This window comes from Microtus oregoni, unplaced genomic scaffold (assembly GCF_018167655.1).
Source record: "Microtus oregoni isolate MIOR12 unplaced genomic scaffold, Mior012 000066F_ref0000041, whole genome shotgun sequence".
Lineage (NCBI taxonomy): Eukaryota > Metazoa > Chordata > Mammalia > Rodentia > Cricetidae > Microtus > Microtus oregoni.
This window is the reverse complement of record NW_024543952.1, coordinates 6,820,855-6,840,762: the sequence shown is the minus strand read 5'-3', so window position 1 is coordinate 6,840,762 and position 19,908 is coordinate 6,820,855.

Sequence of the window (19,908 nt, the reverse complement as noted above, 5' to 3'; positions counted from 1 at the left end):
CAGTGTGCTGGGAGCTCAGTAGTCTGGGTGTTGGGTGCTCAGTACTCAGGGTGCTGGGTGCTCCGTGCTCAGGGTGCTCTGTGCTCAGTGCTCAGGGTTCTGGGTGCTCAGTGCTCAGGGTGCTGGGTGCTCAGTACTCAGGGTGCTGGGTGCTTAGTGCTCGAGGTGCTCGGTGCTCAGTACTCAAGGTGCTGGGTGCTCAGTGCTCAGGGTGCTGGGTGCTCAGTACTCGGGGTTCTCCGTGCTCATGGTGCTGGGTGCTCAGTGCTCAGGGTGCTTGGTGCTCAGTGCTCGGGGTGCTGGGTGCTGAGTGCTCAGGGTGCTGGGTGCTCAGTGCTCGGGGTGCTCGGTGCTCAGTGCTCAGGGTGCTGGGTGCTCAGTACTCAGGGTGCTGGGTGCTTAGTACTCAGGGTGCTCAGTGCTCAGTACACAGGGTGCTGGGTGCTCAGTGCTCAGGGTGCTGGGTGCTCAGTACTCAGCGTGCTGGGTGCTCAGTACTCAGGGTGCTGGGTGCTCAGTGCTCAGGGTGCTGGGTGCTCAGTGCTCAGGGTGCTGGGTGCTCAGTGATCGGGGTGCTGGGTGCTCAGTACTCAGGGTGCTCAGTGCTCGGTTAGCTCGGTGCTCAGTACTCAGGGTGCTGGGTGCTCAGTACTCAGTGCTCGGGGTCCTGGGTGCTCCATGCTCGGGGTGCTGGGTGCTCAGTGCTCTGGGTGCTGGGTGCTCAGTACTCAGGGTGCTGGGTGCTCAGTACTCAGGGTGCTGGGTGCTCAGTGCTCAGGGTGCTGTGTGCTCAGTACTCAGGGTGCTGGGTGCTCAGTACTCAGGGTGCTCGGTGCTCAGTACTCAGGGTGCTGGGTCCTCAGTGCTCAGGGTGCTGGGTACTCAGTGCTCAGGGTGCTGGGTGCTCAGTACTCAGGATGCTGGGTGCTCAGTGCTCAGGGTGCTGGGTGCTCAGTGCTCAGGGTGCTGGGTGCTCAGTACTCAGGGTGCTGGGTGCTCAGTGCTCAGGGTGATCGGTGCTCAGTACTCAGGGTGCTCAGTACTCAGGGTGCTGGGTGCTCAGTGCTCAGGGTGCTGGGTGCTCAGTACTCAGGGTGCTGGGTGCTCAGTGCTCGGGGTGCTGGGTGCTCAGTGCTCAGGGTGATCGGTGCTCAGTACTCAGGGTGCTGGGTGCTCAGTGCTCAGGTTGCTGGGTGCTCAGTCCTCAGGGTGCTCAGTGCTCAGGGTGCTGGGTGCTCAGTACTCATGGTGCTGGGTGCTCAGTACTCAGGGGGCTGGGTGCTCAGTGCTCAGTGTGCTGGGTGCTCAGTGCTCAGGGCGCTGGGTGCTCAGTGCTCGGGGTGCTGGGTGCTCAGTGCTCGGGGTGCTGGGTGGTCAGTGCTCAGTGCTCAAGGTGCTGGGTGCTCAGTGCTCAGTGCTCAGGGTGCTGGGTGCTCAGTACTCAGGGTGCTGGGTGCTCAGTACTCAGGGTGCTGGGTGCTCAGTTCTCAGGGTGCTGGGTGATCAGTACTCGGGGTGTTGGGTGCTCAGTACTCAGGGTGCTCAGTGCTCAGTACTCGGGGTGCTGGGTGCTCAGTGCTCAGTGTGCTCAGTGCTCAGTGCTCAGGGTGCTGGGTTCTCAACGCTCGGGGCGCTGGGTGCTCAGTGCTCGGGGTGCTGGGTGCTCTGTACTCAGGGTGCTGTGTGCTCAGTGCTCAGTACTCAGCGTGCTGGGTGCTCAGTGCTCAGAGTGTTGGGTGCTCAGTACTCAGGGTGCTGGGTGCTCAGTGCTCAGTGCTGAGGGTGCTCAGTGCTCAGGGTGCTCAGTGCTCAGGGTGCTGGGTGCTTAGGGTGCTGGGTGCTCAGTGCTCGGGGTGCTGGGTGCTCAGTTCTCAGTGCTCAGGGTGCTGTGTGCTCAGTGCTCAGTGCTCAGGGTGCAGGGTGTTCAGTACTCAGGGTGCTCGGTGCTCAGTGCTCAGGGTGCTAGGTGCTCAGTACTCAGGGTTCTGGGTGCTCAGTGCTCGGGGTGCTGGGTGCTCAGTACTCAGGGTGCTGGGTGCTCAGTACTCAGGGTGCTGGGTGCTCAGTGCTCAGGGTGCTGGGTGCTCAGTACTCAGGGTGCTCGGTGCTCAGTACTCAGGGTGCTCGGTGCTCAGTACTCAGGGTGCTGGGTGCTCAGTACTCAGGGTGTTGGGTGCTCAGTACTCAGGGTGCTGGGTGCTCAGTGCTCAGGGTGCTGGGTGCTCAGTGCTCTGGGTGCTGGGTGCTCAGTGCTCATAGTGCTGGGTGCTCAGTGCTCAGGGTGCTGGGTGCTCAGTGATAGGGGTGATGGGTGCTGAGTGCTCAGGGTGCTGAGTGCTCAGTGCTCAGGGTGCTCGGTGCTCAGTGCTTAGGCTCCTGGGTGCTCAGTACTCAGGGTGCTGGGTGCTTAGTAATCAGGGTGTTCAGTGCTCAGTACACAGGGTGCTGGGTGCTCAGTGCTCGGGGTGCTGGGTGCTCAGTGCTCAGTACTCAGGGTGCTGGGTGCTCAGTGCTCAGGGTGCTGAGTGCTCAGTACTCAGGGTGCTGGGTGCTCAGTATTCAGGGTGCTGGGTGCTCAGTACTCAGGGTGCTGGGTGCTCAGTGCTCGGGGTGCTCGGTGATCAGTACTCAGGGTGCTGGGTGCTCAGTACTCAGGGTGCTGGGTGCTCAGTGCTCGTTGTGCTCGGTGCTCAGTACTCAAGGTGCTGGGTGCTCAGTGCTCAGGGTGCTGGGTGCTCAGTGCTCGGGGTGCTCCGTGCTCAGTGATCAGGGTGCTGGGTGCTCAGTACTCAGGGTGCTCGGTGCTCAGTACTCAGGGTTTTCAGTGCTCAGTACTCAGGGTGCTGGGTGCTCAGTGCTCAGGGTGCTGGGTGCTCAGTACTCAGGGTGCTCAGTGCTCAGTACTCGGGGTGCTTGGTGCTCAGTACTCAGGGTGCTCAGTGCTCAGTACTCCGGGTGCTGGGTGCTCAGTGCTCAGGGTGCTCAGTGCTCAGTGCTCGGGGTGCTGGGTGCTCAGTGCTCGGGGCGCTGGGTGCTCAGTGCTCGGGGTGCTGGGTGCTCAGTACTCGGGGTGCTGGGTGCTCAGTACTCAGGGTGCTGGCTGCTCAGTGCTCAGTGTGCTGGGAGCTCAGTACTCGGGGTGCTGGGTGCTCAGTGCTCAGGGTGCTCAGTGCTCAGTACTCAGTGCTCAGGGTGCTCAGTGCTCAGGGTGCTGGGTGTTCAGTACTCAGGGTGCTGGGTGCTCAGTACTCAGGGTGCTGGCTGCTCAGTGCTCAGTGTGCTGGGAGCTCAGTAGTCTGGGTGTTGGGTGCTCAGTACTCAGGGTGCTGGGTGCTCCGTGCTCAGGGTGCTCTGTGCTCAGTGCTCAGGGTTCTGGGTGCTCAGTGCTCAGGGTGCTGGGTGCTCAGTACTCAGGGTGCTGGGTGCTTAGTGCTCGAGGTGCTCGGTTCTCAGTACTCAAGGTGCTGGGTGCTCAGTGCTCAGGGTGCTGGGTGCTCAGTACTCGGGGTTCTCCGTGCTCACGGTGCTGGGTGCTCAGTGCTCAGGGTGCTTGGTGCTCAGTGCTCGGGGTGCTGGGTGCTGAGTGCTCAGGGTGCTGGGTGCTCAGTGCTCGGGGTGCTCGGTGCTCAGTGCTCAGGGTGCTGGGTGCTCAGTACTCAGGGTGCTGGGTGCTTAGTACTCAGGGTGCTCAGTGCTCAGTACACAGGGTGCTGGGTGCTCAGTGCTCGGGGTGCTGGGTGCTCAGTGCTCAGTACTCTGGGTGCTGGGTGCTCAGTGCTCAGGGTGCTGGGTGCTCAGTACTCAGCGTGCTGTGTGCTCAGTACTCAGGGTGCTGGGTGCTCAGTGCTCAGGGTGCTGGGTGCTCAGTGCTCAGGGTGCTGGGTGCTCAGTGATCGGGGTGCTGGGTGCTCAGTACTCAGGGTGCTCAGTGCTCGGTTAGCTCGGTGCTCAGTACTCAGGGTGCTGGGTGCTCAGTACTCAGTGCTCGGGGTCCTGGGTGCTCCATGCTCGGGGTGCTGGGTGCTCAGTGCTCTGGGTGCTGGGTGCTCAGTACTCAGGGTGCTGGGTGCTCAGTACTCAGGGTGCTGGGTGTTCAGTGCTCAGGGTGCTGTGTGCTCAGTACTCAGGGTGCTGGGTGCTCAGTACTCAGGGTGCTCGGTGCTCAGTACTCAGGGTGCTGGGTCCTCAGTGCTCAGGGTGCTGGGTACTCAGTACTCAGGGTGCTGGGTGCTCAGTACTCAGGGTGCTGGGTGCTCAGTGCTCAGGGTGCTGGGTGCTCAGTGCTCAGGGTGCTGGGTGCTCAGTACTCAGGGTGCTGGGTGCTCAGTGCTCAGGGTGATCGGTGCTCAGTACTCAGGGTGCTCAGTACTCAGGGTGCTGGGTGCTCAGTGCTCAGGGTGCTGGGTGCTCAGTACTCAGGGTGCTGGGTGCTCAGTACTCAGGGTGCTGGGTGCTCAGTACTCATGGTGCTGGGTGCTCAGTACTCAGGGGGCTGGGTGCTCAGTGCTCAGTGTGCTGGGTGCTCAGTGCTCAGGGCGCTGGGTGCTCAGTGCTCGGGGTGCTGGGTGCTCAGTGCTCGGGGTGCTGGGTGGTCAGTGCTCAGTGCTCAAGGTGCTGGGTGCTCAGTGCTCAGTGCTCAGGGTGCTGGGTGCTCAGTACTCAGGGTGCTGTGTGCTGAGTACTCAGGGTGCTGGGTGCTCAGTTCTCAGGGTGCTGGGTGATCAGTACTCGGGGTGTTGGGTGCTCAGTACTCAGGGTGCTCAGTGCTCAGTACTCGGGGTGCTGGGTGCTCAGTGCTCAGTGTGCTCAGTGCTCAGTGCTCAGGGTGCTGGGTTCTCAACGCTCGGGGCGCTGGGTGCTCAGTGCTCGGGGTGCTGGGTGCTCTGTACTCAGGGTGCTGTGTGCTCAGTGCTCAGTACTCAGCGTGCTGGGTGCTCAGTGCTCAGAGTGTTGGGTGCTCAGTACTCAGGGTGCTGGGTGCTCAGTGCTCAGTGCTGAGGGTGCTCAGTGCTGAGCGTGCTCAGTGCTCAGGGTGCTGGGTGCTCAGGGTGCTGGGTGCTCAGTGCTCGGGGTGCTGGGTGCTCAGTTCTCAGTGCTCAGGGTGCTGTGTGCTCAGTGCTCAGTGCTCAGGGTGCAGGGTGTTCAGTACTCAGGGTGCTCGGTGCTCAGTGCTCAGGGTGCTAGGTGCTCAGTACTCAGGGTTCTGGGTGCTCAGTGCTCGGGGTGCTGGGTGCTCAGTACTCAGGGTGCTGGGTGCTCAGTACTCAGGGTGCTGGGTGCTCAGTGCTCAGGGTGCTGGGTGCTCAGTACTCAGGGTGCTCGGTGCTCAGTACTCAGGGTGCTCGGTGCTCAGTACTCAGGGTGCTGGGTGCTCAGTACTCAGGGTGCTCAGTGCTCAGTACTCGGGGTGCTGGGTGCTCAGTACTCAGGGTGCTCAGTGCTCGGTTAGCTCGGTGCTCAGTACTCAGGGTGCTGGGTGCTCAGTACTCAGTGCTCGGGGTCCTGGGTGCTCCATGCTCGGGGTGCTGGGTGCTCAGTGCTCTGGGTGCTGGGTGCTCAGTACTCAGGGTGCTGGGTGCTCAGTACTCAGGGTGCTGGGTGTTCAGTGCTCAGGGTGCTGTGTGCTCAGTACTCAGGGTGCTGGGTGCTCAGTACTCAGGGTGCTCGGTGCTCAGTACTCAGGGTGCTGGGTCCTCAGTGCTCAGGGTGCTGGGTGCTCAGTACTCAGGGTGCTGGGTGCTCAGTGCTCAGGGTGCTGGGTGCTCAGTGCTCAGGGTGCTGGGTGCTCAGTGATCGGGGTGCTGGGTGCTCAGTACTCAGGGTGCTCAGTGCTCGGTTAGCTCGGTGCTCAGTACTCAGGGTGCTGGGTGCTCAGTACTCAGTGCTCGGGGTCCTGGGTGCTCCATGCTCGGGGTGCTGGGTGCTCAGTGCTCTGGGTGCTGGGTGCTCAGTACTCAGGGTGCTGGGTGCTCAGTACTCAGGGTGCTGGGTGCTCAGTGCTCAGGGTGCAGTGTGCTCAGTACTCAGGGTGCTGGGTGCTCAGTACTCAGGGTGCTCGGTGCTCAGTACTCAGGGTGCTGGGTCCTCAGTGCTCAGGGTGCTGGGTACTCAGTACTCAGGGTGCTGGGTGCTCAGTACTCAGGGTGCTGGGTGCTCAGTGCTCAGGGTGCTGGGTGCTCAGTGCTCAGGGTGCTGGGGGCTCAGTACTCAGGGTGCTGGGTGCTCAGTGCTCAGGGTGATCGGTGCTCAGTACTCAGGGTGCTCAGTACTCAGGGTGCTGGGTGCTCAGTGCTCAGGGTGCTGGGTGCTCAGTACTCAGGGTGCTGGGTGCTCAGTGCTCGGGGTGCTGGGTGCTCAGTGCTCAGGGTGATCGGTGCTCAGTACTCAGGGTGCTGGGTGCTCAGTGCTCAGGTTGCTGGGTGCTCAGTCCTCAGGGTGCTCAGTGCTCAGGGTGCTGGGTGCTCAGTACTCATGGTGCTGGGTGCTCAGTACTCAGGGGGCTGGGTGCTCAGTGCTCAGTGTGCTGGGTGCTCAGTGCTCAGGGCGCTGGGTGCTCAGTGCTCGGGGTGCTGGGTGCTCAGTGCTCGGGGTGCTGGGTGGTCAGTGCTCAGTGCTCAAGGTGCTGGGTGCTCAGTGCTCAGTGCTCAGGGTGCTGGGTGCTCAGTACTCAGGGTGCTGGGTGCTCAGTACTCAGGGTGCTGGGTGCTCAGTTCTCAGGGTGCTGGGTGATCAGTACTCGGGGTGTTGGGTGCTCAGTACTCAGGGTGCTCAGTGCTCAGTACTCGGGGTGCTGGGTGCTCAGTGCTCAGTGTGCTCAGTGCTCAGTGCTCAGGGTGCTGGGTTCTCAACGCTCGGGGCGCTGGGTGCTCAGTGCTCGGGGTGCTGGGTGCTCTGTACTCAGGGTGCTCTGTGCTCAGTGCTCAGTACTCAGCGTGCTGGGTGCTCAGTGCTCAGAGTGTTGGGTGCTCAGTACTCAGGGTGCTGGGTGCTCAGTGCTCAGTGCTGAGGGTGCTCAGTGCTGAGGGTGCTCAGTGCTCAGGGTGCTGGGTGCTCAGGGTGCTGGGTGCTCAGTGCTCGGGGTGCTGGGTGCTCAGTTCTCAGTGCTCAGGGTGCTGTGTGCTCAGTGCTCAGTGCTCAGGGTGCAGGGTGTTCAGTACTCAGGGTGCTCGGTGCTCAGTGCTCAGGGTGCTAGGTGCTCAGTACTCAGGGTTCTGGGTGCTCAGTGCTCGGGGTGCTGGGTGCTCAGTACTCAGGGTGCTGGGTGCTCAGTACTCAGGGTGCTGGGTGCTCAGTGCTCAGGGTGCTGGGTGCTCAGTACTCAGGGTGCTCGGTGCTCAGTACTCAGGGTGCTCGGTGCTCAGTACTCAGGGTGCTGGGTGCTCAGTACTCAGGGTGTTGGGTGCTCAGTACTCAGGGTGCTGGGTGCTCAGTGCTCAGGGTGCTGGGTGCTCAGTGCTCTGGGTGCTGGGTGCTCAGTGCTCATAGTGCTGGGTGCTCAGTGCTCAGGGTGCTGGGTGCTCAGTGATAGGGGTGATGGGTGCTGAGTGCTCAGGGTGCTGAGTGCTCAGTGCTCAGGGTGCTCGGTGCTCAGTGCTTAGGCTCCTGGGTGCTCAGTACTCAGGGTGCTGGGTGCTTAGTAATCAGGGTGTTCAGTGCTCAGTACACAGGGTGCTGGGTGCTCAGTGCTCGGGGTGCTGGGTGCTCAGTGCTCAGTACTCAGGGTGCTGGGTGCTCAGTGCTCAGGGTGCTGAGTGCTCAGTACTCAGGGTGCTGGGTGCTCAGTATTCAGGGTGCTGGGTGCTCAGTACTCAGGGTGCTGGGTGCTCAGTGCTCGGGGTGCTCGGTGATCAGTACTCAGGGTGCTGGGTGCTCAGTACTCAGGGTGCTGGGTGCTCAGTGCTCGTTGTGCTCGGTGCTCAGTACTCAAGGTGCTGGGTGCTCAGTGCTCAGGGTGCTGGGTGCTCAGTGCTCGGGGTGCTCCGTGCTCAGTGATCAGGGTGCTGGGTGCTCAGTACTCAGGGTGCTCGGTGCTCAGTACTCAGGGTTTTCAGTGCTCAGTACTCAGGGTGCTGGGTGCTCAGTGCTCAGGGTGCTGGGTGCTCAGTACTCAGGGTGCTCAGTGCTCAGTACTCGGGGTGCTTGGTGCTCAGTACTCAGGGTGCTCAGTGCTCAGTACTCCGGGTGCTGGGTGCTCAGTGCTCAGGGTGCTCAGTGCTCAGTGCTCGGGGTGCTGGGTGCTCAGTGCTCGGGGCGCTGGGTGCTCAGTGCTCGGGGTGCTGGGTGCTCAGTACTCGGGGTGCTGGGTGCTCAGTACTCAGGGTGCTGGCTGCTCAGTGCTCAGTGTGCTGGGAGCTCAGTACTCGGGGTGCTGGGTGCTCAGTGCTCAGGGTGCTCAGTGCTCAGTACTCAGTGCTCAGGGTGCTCAGTGCTCAGGGTGCTGGGTGTTCAGTACTCAGGGTGCTGGGTGCTCAGTACTCAGGGTGCTGGCTGCTCAGTGCTCAGTGTGCTGGGAGCTCAGTAGTCTGGGTGTTGGGTGCTCAGTACTCAGGGTGCTGGGTGCTCCGTGCTCAGGGTGCTCTGTGCTCAGTGCTCAGGGTTCTGGGTGCTCAGTGCTCAGGGTGCTGGGTGCTCAGTATTCAGGGTGCTGGGTGCTTAGTGCTCGAGGTGCTCGGTGCTCAGTACTCAAGGTGCTGGGTGCTCAGTGCTCAGGGTGCTGGGTGCTCAGTACTCGGGGTTCTCCGTGCTCACGGTGCTGGGTGCTCAGTGCTCAGGGTGCTTGGTGCTCAGTGCTCGGGGTGCTGGGTGCTGAGTGCTCAGGGTGCTGGGTGCTCAGTGCTCGGGGTGCTCGGTGCTCAGTGCTCAGGGTGCTGGGTGCTCAGTACTCAGGGTGCTGGGTGCTTAGTACTCAGGGTGCTCAGTGCTCAGTACACAGGGTGCTGGGTGCTCAGTGCTCGGGGTGCTGGGTGCTCAGTGCTCAGTACTCTGGGTGCTGGGTGCTCAGTGCTCAGGGTGCTGGGTGCTCAGTACTCAGCGTGCTGTGTGCTCAGTACTCAGGGTGCTGGGTGCTCAGTGCTCAGGGTGCTGGGTGCTCAGTGCTCAGGGTGCTGGGTGCTCAGTGATCGGGGTGCTGGGTGCTCAGTACTCAGGGTGCTCAGTGCTCGGTTAGCTCGGTGCTCAGTACTCAGGGTGCTGGGTGCTCAGTACTCAGTGCTCGGGGTCCTGGGTGCTCCATGCTCGGGGTGCTGGGTGCTCAGTGCTCTGGGTGCTGGGTGCTCAGTACTCAGGGTGCTGGGTGCTCAGTACTCAGGGTGCTGGGTGTTCAGTGCTCAGGGTGCTGTGTGCTCAGTACTCAGGGTGCTGGGTGCTCAGTACTCAGGGTGCTCGGTGCTCAGTACTCAGGGTGCTGGGTCCTCAGTGCTCAGGGTGCTGGGTACTCAGTACTCAGGGTGCTGGGTGCTCAGTACTCAGGGTGCTGGGTGCTCAGTGCTCAGGGTGCTGGGTGCTCAGTGCTCAGGGTGCTGGGTGCTCAGTACTCAGGGTGCTGGGTGCTCAGTGCTCAGGGTGATCGGTGCTCAGTACTCAGGGTGCTCAGTACTCAGGGTGCTGGGTGCTCAGTGCTCAGGGTGCTGGGTGCTCAGTACTCAGGGTGCTGGGTGCTCAGTGCTCGGGGTGCTGGGTGCTCAGTGCTCAGGATGATCGGTGCTCAGTACTCAGGGTGCTGGGTGCTCAGTACTCATGGTGCTGGGTGCTCAGTACTCAGGGGGCTGGGTGCTCAGTGCTCAGTGTGCTGGGTGCTCAGTGCTCAGGGCGCTGGGTGCTCAGTGCTCGGGGTGCTGGGTGCTCAGTGCTCGGGGTGCTGGGTGGTCAGTGCTCAGTGCTCAAGGTGCTGGGTGCTCAGTGCTCAGTGCTCAGGGTGCTGGGTGCTCAGTACTCAGGGTGCTGGGTGCTGAGTACTCAGGGTGCTGGGTGCTCAGTTCTCAGGGTGCTGGGTGATCAGTACTCGGGGTGTTGGGTGCTCAGTACTCAGGGTGCTCAGTGCTCAGTACTCGGGGTGCTGGGTGCTCAGTGCTCAGTGTGCTCAGTGCTCAGTGCTCAGGGTGCTGGGTTCTCAACGCTCGGGGCGCTGGGTGCTCAGTGCTCGGGGTGCTGGGTGCTCTGTACTCAGGGTGCTGTGTGCTCAGTGCTCAGTACTCAGCGTGCTGGGTGCTCAGTGCTCAGAGTGTTGGGTGCTCAGTACTCAGGGTGCTGGGTGCTCAGTGCTCAGTGCTGAGGGTGCTCAGTGCTGAGCGTGCTCAGTGCTCAGGGTGCTGGGTGCTCAGGGTGTTGGGTGCTCAGTGCTCGGGGTGCTGGGTGCTCAGTTCTCAGTGCTCAGGGTGCTGTGTGCTCAGTGCTCAGTGCTCAGGGTGCAGGGTGTTCAGTACTCAGGGTGCTCGGTGCTCAGTGCTCAGGGTGCTAGGTGCTCAGTACTCAGGGTTCTGGGTGCTCAGTGCTCGGGGTGCTGGGTGCTCAGTACTCAGGGTGCTGGGTGCTCAGTACTCAGGGTGCTGGGTGCTCAGTGCTCAGGGTGCTGGGTGCTCAGTACTCAGGGTGCTCGGTGCTCAGTACTCAGGGTGCTCGGTGCTCAGTACTCAGGGTGCTGGGTGCTCAGTACTCAGGGTGTTGGGTGCTCAGTACTCAGGGTGCTGGGTGCTCAGTGCTCAGGGTGCTGGGTGCTCAGTGCTCTGGGTGCTGGGTGCTCAGTGCTCAGAGTGCTGGGTGCTCAGTGCTCAGGGTGCTGGGTGCTCAGTGATAGGGGTGATGGGTGCTGAGTGCTCAGGGTGCTGAGTGCTCAGTGCTCAGGGTGCTCGGTGCTCAGTGCTTAGGCTCCTGGGTGCTCAGTACTCAGGGTGCTGGGTGCTTAGTAATCAGGGTGTTCAGTGCTCAGTACACAGGGTGCTGGGTGCTCAGTGCTCGGGGTGCTAGGTGCTCAGTGCTCAGTACTCAGGGTGCTGGGTGCTCAGTGCTCAGGGTGCTGAGTGCTCAGTACTCAGGGTGCTGGGTGCTCAGTATTCAGGGTGCTGGGTGCTCAGTACTCAGGGTGCTGGGTGCTCAGTGCTCGGGGTGCTCGGTGATCAGTACTCAGGGTGCTGGGTGCTCAGTACTCAGGGTGCTGGGTGCTCAGTGCTCGTTGTGCTCGGTGCTCAGTACTCAAGGTGCTGGGTGCTCAGTGCTCAGGGTGCTGGGTGCTCAGTCCTCGGGGTGCTCCGTGCTCAGTGATCAGGGTGCTGGGTGCTCAGTACTCAGGGTGCTCGGTGCTCAGTACTCAGGGTTTTCAGTGCTCAGTACTCAGGGTGCTGGGTGCTCAGTGCTCAGGGTGCTGGGTGCTCAGTACTCAGGGTGCTCAGTGCTCAGTACTCGGGGTGCTTGGTGCTCAGTACTCAGGGTGCTCAGTGCTCAGTACTCCGGGTGCTGGGTGCTCAGTGCTCAGGGTGCTCAGTGCTCAGTGCTCGGGGTGCTGGGTGCTCAGTGCTCGGGGCGCTGGGTGCTCAGTGCTCGGGGTGCTGGGTGCTCAGTACTCGGGGTGCTGGGTGCTCAGTACTCAGGGTGCTGGCTGCTCAGTGCTCAGTGTGCTGGGAGCTCAGTACTCGGGGTGCTGGGTGCTCAGTGCTCAGGGTGCTCAGTGCTCAGTACTCAGTGCTCAGGGTGCTCAGTGCTCATTGTGCTGGGTGTTCAGTACTCAGGGTGCTGGGTGCTCAGTACTCAGGGTGCTGGCTGCTCAGTGCTCAGTGTGCTGGGAGCTCAGTAGTCTGGGTGTTGGGTGCTCAGTACTCAGGGTGCTGGGTGCTCCGTGCTCAGGGTGCTCTGTGCTCAGTGCTCAGGGTTCTGGATGCTCAGTGCTCAGGGTGCTGGGTGCTCAGTACTCAGGGTGCTGGGTGCTTAGTGCTCGAGGTGCTCGGTGCTCAGTACTCAAGGTGCTGGGTGCTCAGTGCTCAGGGTGCTGGGTGCTCAGTACTCGGGGTTCTCCGTGCTCACGGTGCTGGGTGCTCAGTGCTCAGGGTGCTTGGTGCTCAGTGCTCGGGGTGCTGGGTGCTGAGTGCTCAGGGTGCTGGGTGCTCAGTGCTCGGGGTGCTCGGTGCTCAGTGCTCAGGGTGCTGGGTGCTCAGTACTCAGGGTGCTGGGTGCTTAGTACTCAGGGTGCTCAGTGCTCAGTACACAGGGTGCTGGGTGCTCAGTGCTCGGGGTGCTGGGTGCTCAGTGCTCAGTACTCTGGGTGCTGGGTGCTCAGTGCTCAGGGTGCTGGGTGCTCAGTACTCAGCGTGCTGGGTGCTCAGTACTCAGGGTGCTGGGTGCTCAGTGCTCAGGGTGCTGGGTGCTCAGTGCTCAGGGTGCTGGGTGCTCAGTGATCGGGGTGCTGGGTGCTCAGTACTCAGGGTGCTCAGTGCTCGGTTAGCTCGGTGCTCAGTACTCAGGGTGCTGGGTGCTCAGTACTCAGTGCTCGGGGTCCTGGGTGCTCCATGCTCGGGGTGCTGGGTGCTCAGTGCTCTGGGTGCTGGGTGCTCAGTACTCAGGGTGCTGGGTGCTCAGTACTCAGGGTGCTGGGTGCTCAGTGCTCAGGGTGCTGTGTGCTCAGTACTCAGGGTGCTGGGTGCTCAGTACTCAGGGTGCTCGGTGCTCAGTACTCAGGGTGCTGGGTCCTCAGTGCTCAGGGTGCTGGGTACTCAGTACTCAGGGTGCTGGGTGCTCAGTACTCAGGGTGCTGGGTGCTCAGTGCTCAGGGTGCTGGGTGCTCAGTGCTCAGGGTGCTGGGTGCTCAGTACTCAGGGTGCTGGGTGCTCAGTGCTCAGGGTGATCGGTGCTCAGTACTCAGGGTGCTCAGTACTCAGGGTGCTGGGTGCTCAGTGCTCAGGGTGCTGGGTGCTCAGTACTCAGGGTGCTGGGTGCTCAGTGCTCGGGGTGCTGGGTGCTCAGTGCTCAGGATGATCGGTGCTCAGTACTCAGGGTGCTGGGTGCTCAGTGCTCAGGGTGCTGGGTGCTCAGTCCTCAGGGTGCTCAGTGCTCAGGGTGCTGGGTGCTCAGTACTCATGGTGCTGGGTGCTCAGTACTCAGGGGGCTGGGTGCTCAGTGCTCAGTGTGCTGGGTGCTCAGTGCTCAGGGCGCTGGGTGCTCAGTGCTCGGGGTGCTGGGTGCTCAGTGCTCGGGGTGCTGGGTGGTCAGTGCTCAGTGCTCAAGGTGCTGGGTGCTCAGTGCTCAGTGCTCAGGGTGCTGGGTGCTCAGTACTCAGGGTGCTGGGTGCTCAGTACTCAGGGTGCTGGGTGCTCAGTTCTCAGGGTGCTGGGTGATCAGTACTCGGGGTGTTGGGTGCTCAGTACTCAGGGTGCTCAGTGCTCAGTACTCGGGGTGCTGGGTGCTCAGTGCTCAGTGTGCTCAGTGCTCAGTGCTCAGGGTGCTGGGTTCTCAACGCTCGGGGCGCTGGGTGCTCAGTGCTCGGGGTGCTGGGTGCTCTGTACTCAGGGTGCTGTGTGCTCAGTGCTCAGTACTCAGCGTGCTGGGTGCTCAGTGCTCAGAGTGTTGGGTGCTCAGTACTCAGGGTGCTGGGTGCTCAGTGCTCAGTGCTGAGGGTGCTCAGTGCTCAGGGTGCTCAGTGCTCAGGGTGCTGGGTGCTCAGGGTGCTGGGTGCTCAGTGCTCGGGGTGCTGGGTGCTCAGTTCTCAGTGCTCAGGGTGCTGTGTGCTCAGTGCTCAGTGCTCAGGGTGCTGGGTGTTCAGTACTCAGGGTGCTCGGTGATCAGTGCTCAGGGTGCTAGGTGCTCAGTACTCAGGGTTCTGGGTGCTCAGTGCTCGGGGTGCTGGGTGCTCAGTACTCAGGGTGCTGGGTGCTCAGTACTCAGGGTGCTGGGTGCTCAGTGCTCAGGGTGCTGGGTGCTCAGTACTCAGGGTGCTCGGTGCTCAGTACTCAGGGTGCTCGGTGCTCAGTACTCAGGGTGCTGGGTGCTCAGTACTCAGGGTGCTGGGTGCTCAGTACTCAGGGTGCTGGGTGCTCAGTGCTCAGGGTGCTGGGTGCTCAGTGCTCTGGGTGCTGGGTGCTCAGTGCTCAGAGTGCTGGGTGCTCAGTGCTCAGGGTGCTGGGTGCTCAGTGATCGGGGTGATGGGTGCTGAGTGCTCAGGGTGCTGAGTGCTCAGTGCTCGGGGTGCTCGGTGCTCAGTGCTTAGGGTCCTGGGTGCTCAGTACTCAGGGTGCTGGGTGCTTAGTAATCAGGGTGCTCAGTGCTCAGTACACAGGGTGCTGGGTGCTCAGTGCTCGGGGTGCTGGGTGCTCAGTGCTCAGTACTCAGGGTGCTGGGTGCTCAGTGCTCAGGGTGCTGAGTGCTCAGTACTCAGGGTGCTGGGTGCTCAGTATTCAGGGTGCTGGGTGCTCAGTACTCAGGGTGCTGGGTGCTCAGTACTCAGGGTGCTGGGTGTTCAGTGCTCAGGGTGCTGGGTGCTCAGTGCTCAGGGTGCTGGGTGCTCAGTGCTCGGGGAGCTCGGTGCTCAGTACTCAGGGTGCTGGCTGCTCAGTACTCAGTGCTCGGGGTCCTGGGTGCTCTGAGCTCGGGGTGATCTGTTCTCAGTACTCAGGGTGCTGGGTGCTCAGTACTCGGGGTGCTCAGTACTCAGGGTACTGGGTGCTCAGTACTCAGTGTGCTGGGTGCTCAGAGCTCGGGGTGCTCGGTGCTCAGTACTCGGGGTGCTGGGTGCTCAGTGCTCAGGGTGCTGGGTGCTCAGTGCTCGGAATGCTGGGTGCTCAGTGCTGAGGGTGCTGGCTGCTCAGTGCTCAGGGTGCTGGGTGCTCAGTACTCAGGGTGCTAGGTGCTCAGTACTCAGGGTGCTCAGTGCTCAGTACTCAGCGTGCTGGGTGCTCAGTGCTCAGGGTCCTCGGTGCTCAGTACTCACGGTGTTCAGTGCTCAGTACTCAGCGTGCTTTGTGCTCAGTGCTCAGGGTGCTGGGTGCTCAGTACTCAGGGTGCTGGGTGCTCAGTATTCAGGGTGCTGGGTGCTCAGTACTCAGGGTGCTGGGTGCTCAGTGCTCGGGGTGCTCGGTGATCAGTACTCAGGGTGCTGGGTGCTCATTACTCAGGGTGCTGGGTGCTCAGTGCTCAGGGTGCTGGGTGCTCAGTGCTCGGGGTGCTCGGTGATCAGTACTCAGGGTGCTGGGTGCTCAGTGCTCAGGGTGCTGAGTACTCAGTACTCAGGGTGCTGGGTGCTCAGTGCTCGGGGTGCTGGGTGCTCAGTGCTCAGGGTGCTGGGTGCTCAGTACTCAGGGTTCTGGGTGCTCATTACTCAGGGTGCTGGGTGCTCAGTGCTCAGGGTGCTGGGTGCTCAGTCCTCAGGGTGCTGGGTGCTCAGTACTCAGGGTGTTCGGTGCTTAGTACTCAGGGTGCTCAGTGCTCAGTACTCAGGGTGCTGGTTGCTCAGTGCTCGGGGTGCTCGGTGCACAGTACTCACGGTGCTGGGTGCTCAGTACTCAGGGTGCTGGGTGCTCCTTACTCAGGGTGCTGGGTGCTCAGTACTCAGGGTGCTGGGTGCTCAGTACTCAGGGTGCTGGGTGCTCAGTGCTCAGGGTGCTGGGTGCTCAGTACTCAGGGTGCTGGGTGCTCAGTACACAGGGTGCTCGGTGCTCAGTACTCAGGGTGCTGGGTGCTCAGTGCTCAGGGTGCTTTGTACTCAGTACTCAGGGTTCTGGGTGCTCAGTACTCAGGGTGCTGGGTGCTCAGTGCTCAGGGTGCTGGGTGCTCAGTGCTCAGGGTGCTGTGTGCTCAGTACTCAGGGTGCTGGGTGCTCAGTGCTCAGGGTGATCGGTGCTCAGTACTCAGGGTGCTCAGTACTCAGGGTGCTGTGTGCTCAGTGCTCAGGGTGCTGGGTGCTCAGTACTCAGGGTGCTCAGTGCTCAGGGTGCTGGGTGCTCAGGGTGACTGGTGCTCAGTGCTCGGGATGCTGGGTGCTCAGTGCTCAGTGCTCAGGGTGCTGGGTGCTCAGTGCTCAGGGTGCTGTGTGCTCAGTGCTCAGTACTCAGCGTGCTGGGTGCTCAGTGCTCAGAGTGTTGGGTGCTCAGTACTCAGGGTGCTGGGTGCTCAGTGCTCAGTGCTCAGGGTGCTCAGTGCTCAGGGTGCTCAGTGCTCTGGGTGCTGGGTGCTCAGGGTGCTGGGTGCTCAGTGCTCGGGGTGCTGGGTGCTCAGTGCTCAGGGTGCTGGGTGCTCAGTGCTCAGTGCTCAGGTTGCTGGGTGTTCAGTACTCAGGGTGCTGGGTGCTTAGTGCTCGAGGTGCTCGGTGCTCAGTACTCAAGGTGCTGGGTGCTCAGTGCTCAGGGTGCTGGGTGCTCTGTACTAGGGGTTCTCCGTGCTCATGGTGCTGGGTGCTCAGTGCTCAGGGTGCTTGGTGCTCAGTGCTCGGGGTGCTGGGTGCTGAGTGCTCAGGGTGCTGGGTGCTCAGTGCTCGGGGTGCTCGGTGCTCAGTGCTCAGGGTGCTGGGTGCTCAGTACTCAGGGTGCTGGGTGCTTAGTACTCAGGGTGCTCAGTGCTCAGTACACAGGGTGCTGGGTGCTCAGTGCTCGGGGTGCTGGGTGCTCAGTGCTCAGTACTCAGGGTGCTGGGTGCTCAGTGCTCAGGGTGCTGGGTGCTCAGTACTCAGCGTGCTGGGTGCTCAGTACTCAGGGTGCTGGGTGCTCAGTGCTCAGGGTGCTGGGTGCTCAGTGCTCAGGGTGCTGGGTGCTCAGTGATCGGGGTGCTGGGTGCTCAGTACTCAGGGTGCTCAGTGCTCGGTTAGCTCGGTGCTCAGTACTCAGGGTGCTGGGTGCTCAGTATTAAGTGCTCGGGGTCCTGGGTGCTCCATGCTCGGGGTGCTGGGTGCTCAGTGCTCTGGGTGCTGGGTGCTCAGTACTCAGGGTGCTGGGTGCTCAGTACTCAGGGTGCTGGGTACTCAGTACTCAGGGTGCTGGGTGCTCAGTACTCAGGGTGCTGGGTGCTCAGTGCTCAGGGTGCTGGGTGCTCAGTGCTCAGGGTGCTGTGTGCTCAGTACTCAGGGTGCTGGGTGCTCAGTACTCAGGGTGCTCGGTGCTCAGTACTCAGGGTGCTGGGTCCTCAGTGCTCAGGGTGCTGGGTACTCAGTACTCAGGGTGCTGGGTGCTCAGTACTCAGGGTGCTGGGTGCTCAGTGCTCAGGGTGCTGGGTGCTCAGTGCTCAGGGTGCTGGGTGCTCAGTACTCAGGGTGCTGGGTGCTCAGTGCTCAGGGTGATCGGTGCTCAGTACTCAGGGTGCTCAGTACTCAGGGTGCTGGGTGCTCAGTGCTCAGGGTGCTGGGTGCTCAGTACTCAGGGTGCTGGGTGCTCAGTGCTCGGGGTGCTGGGTGCTCAGTGCTCAGGGTGATCGGTGCTCAGTACTCAGGGTGCTGGGTGCTCAGTGCTCAGGGTGCTGGGTGCTCAGTCCTCAGGGTGCTCAGTGCTCAGGGTGCTGGGTGCTCAGTACTCATGGTGCTGGGTGCTCAGTACTCAGGGGGCTGGGTGCTCAGTGCTCAGTGTGCTGGGTGCTCAGTGCTCAGGGCGCTGGGTGCTCAGTGCTCGGGGTGCTGGGTGCTCAGTGCTCGGGGTGCTGGGTGGTCAGTGCTCAGTGCTCAAGGTGCTGGGTGCTCAGTGCTCAGTGCTCAGGGTGCTGGGTGCTCAGTACTCAGGGTGCTGGGTGCTCAGTACTCAGGGTGCTGGGTGCTCATTTCTCAGGGTGCTGGGTGATCAGTACTCGGGGTGTTTGGTGCTCAGTACTCAGGGTGCTCAGTGCTCAGTACTCGGGGTGCTGGGTGCTCAGTGCTCAGTGTGCTCAGTGCTCAGTGCTCAGGGTGCTGGGTTCTCAACGCTCGGGGCGCTGGGTGCTCAGTGCTCGGGGTGCTGGGTGCTCTGTACTCAGGGTGCTGTGTGCTCAGTGCTCAGTACTCAGCGTGCTGGGTGCTCAGTGCTCAGAGTGTTGGGTGCTCAGTACTCAGGGTGCTGGGTGCTCAGTGCTCAGTGCTGAGGGTGCTCAGTGCTCAGGGTGCTCAGTGCTCAGGGTGCTGGGTGCTCAGGTTGCTGGGTGCTCAGTGCTCGGGGTGCTGGGTGCTCAGTTCTCAGTGCTCAGGGTGCTGTGTGCTCAGTGCTCAGTGCTCAGGGTGCTGGGTGTTCAGTACTCAGGGTGCTCGGTGCTCAGTGCTCAGGGTGCTAGGTGCTCAGTACTCAGGGTTCTGGGTGCTCAGTGCTCGGGGTGCTGGGTGCTCAGTACTCAGGGTGCTGGGTGCTCAGTACTCAGGGTGCTGGGTGCTCAGTGCTCAGGGTGCTGGGTGCTCAGTACTCAGGGTGCTCGGTGCTCAGTACTCAGGGTGCTCGGTGCTCAGTACTCAGGGTGCTGGTTGCTCAGTACTCAGGGTGCTGGGTGCTCAGTACTCAGGGTGCTGGGTGCTCAGTGCTCAGGGTGCTGGGTGCTCAGTGCTCTGGGTGCTGGGTGCTCAGTGCTCAGAGTGCTGGGTGCTCAGTGCTCAGGGTGCTGGGTGCTCAGTGATCGGGGTGATGGGTGTTGAGCGCTCAGGGTGCTGAGTGCTCAGTGCTCGGGGTGTTCGGTGCTCAGTGCTTAGGGTCCTGGGTGCTCAGTACTCAGGGTGCTGGGTGCTTAGTAATCAGGGTGCTCAGTGCTCAGTACACAGGGTGCTGCGTGCTCAGTGCTCGGGGTGCTGGGTGCTCAGTGCTCAGTACTCAGGGTGCTGGGTGCTCAGTGCTCAGGGTGCTGAGTGCTCAGTACTCAGGGTGCTGGGTGCTCAGTATTCAGGGTGCTGGGTGCTCAGTACTCAGGGTGCTGGGTGCTCAGTGCTCGGGGTGCTCGGTGATCAGTACTCAGGGTGCTGGGTGCTCAGTACTCAGGGTGCTGGGTGTTCAGTGCTCAGGGTGCTGGGTGCTCAGTGCTCAGGGTGCTGGTTGCTCAGTGCTCGGGGAGCTCGGTGATCAGTACTCAGGGTGCTGGGTGCTCAGTACTCAGGGTGCTGGGTGTTCAGTGCTCAGGGGGCTGGGTGCTCAGTGCTCAGGGTGCTGTGTGCTCAGTACTCAGGGTGCTGGGTGCTCAGTGCTCAGGGTGATCGGTGCTCAGTACTCAGGGTGCTCAGTACTCAGGGTGCTGTGTGCTCAGTGCTCAGGGTGCTGGGTGCTCAGTACTCAGGGTGCTCAGTGCTCAGGGTGCTGGGTGCTCAGGTTGCCTGGTGCTCAGTGCTCGGGATGCTGGGTGCTCAGTGCTCAGTGCTCAGGGTGCTGGGTGCTCAGTGCTCAGGGTGCTGTGTGCTCAGTGCTCAGTACTCAGCGTGCTGGGTGCTCAGTGCTCAGAGTGTTGGGTGCTCAGTACTCAGGGTGCTGGGTGCTCAGTGCTCAGTGCTCAGGGTGCTCAGTGCTCAGGGTGCTCAGTGCTCTGGGTGCTGGGTGCTCAGGGTGCTGGGTGCTCAGTGCTCGGGGTGCTGGGTGCTCAGTGATCAGTGCTCAGGGTGCTGGGTGCTCAGTGCTCAGTGCTCAGGTTGCTGGGTGTTCAGTACTCAGGGTGCTCGGTGCTCAGTGCTCAGGGTGCTAGGTGCTCAGTACTCAGGGTGCTGGGTGCTCAGTGCTCGGGGTGCTGGGTGCTCAGTGCTCAGGGTGATCAGTGCTCAGTACTCAGGGTGCTGGGTGCTCAGTACTCAGGGTGCTGGGTGCTCAGTGCTCAGGGTGCTGGGTGCTCAGTACTCAGGGTGCTGGGTGCTCAGTACTCAGGGTGCTCCGTGCTCAGTACTCAGGGTGCTGGGTGCTCAGTGCTCAGGGTGCTTTGTACTCAGTACTCAGGGTTCTGGGTGCTCAGTACTCAGGGTGCTGGGTGCTCAATGCTCAGGGTGCTGGGTGCTCAGTGCTCAGGGTGCTGGGTGCTCAG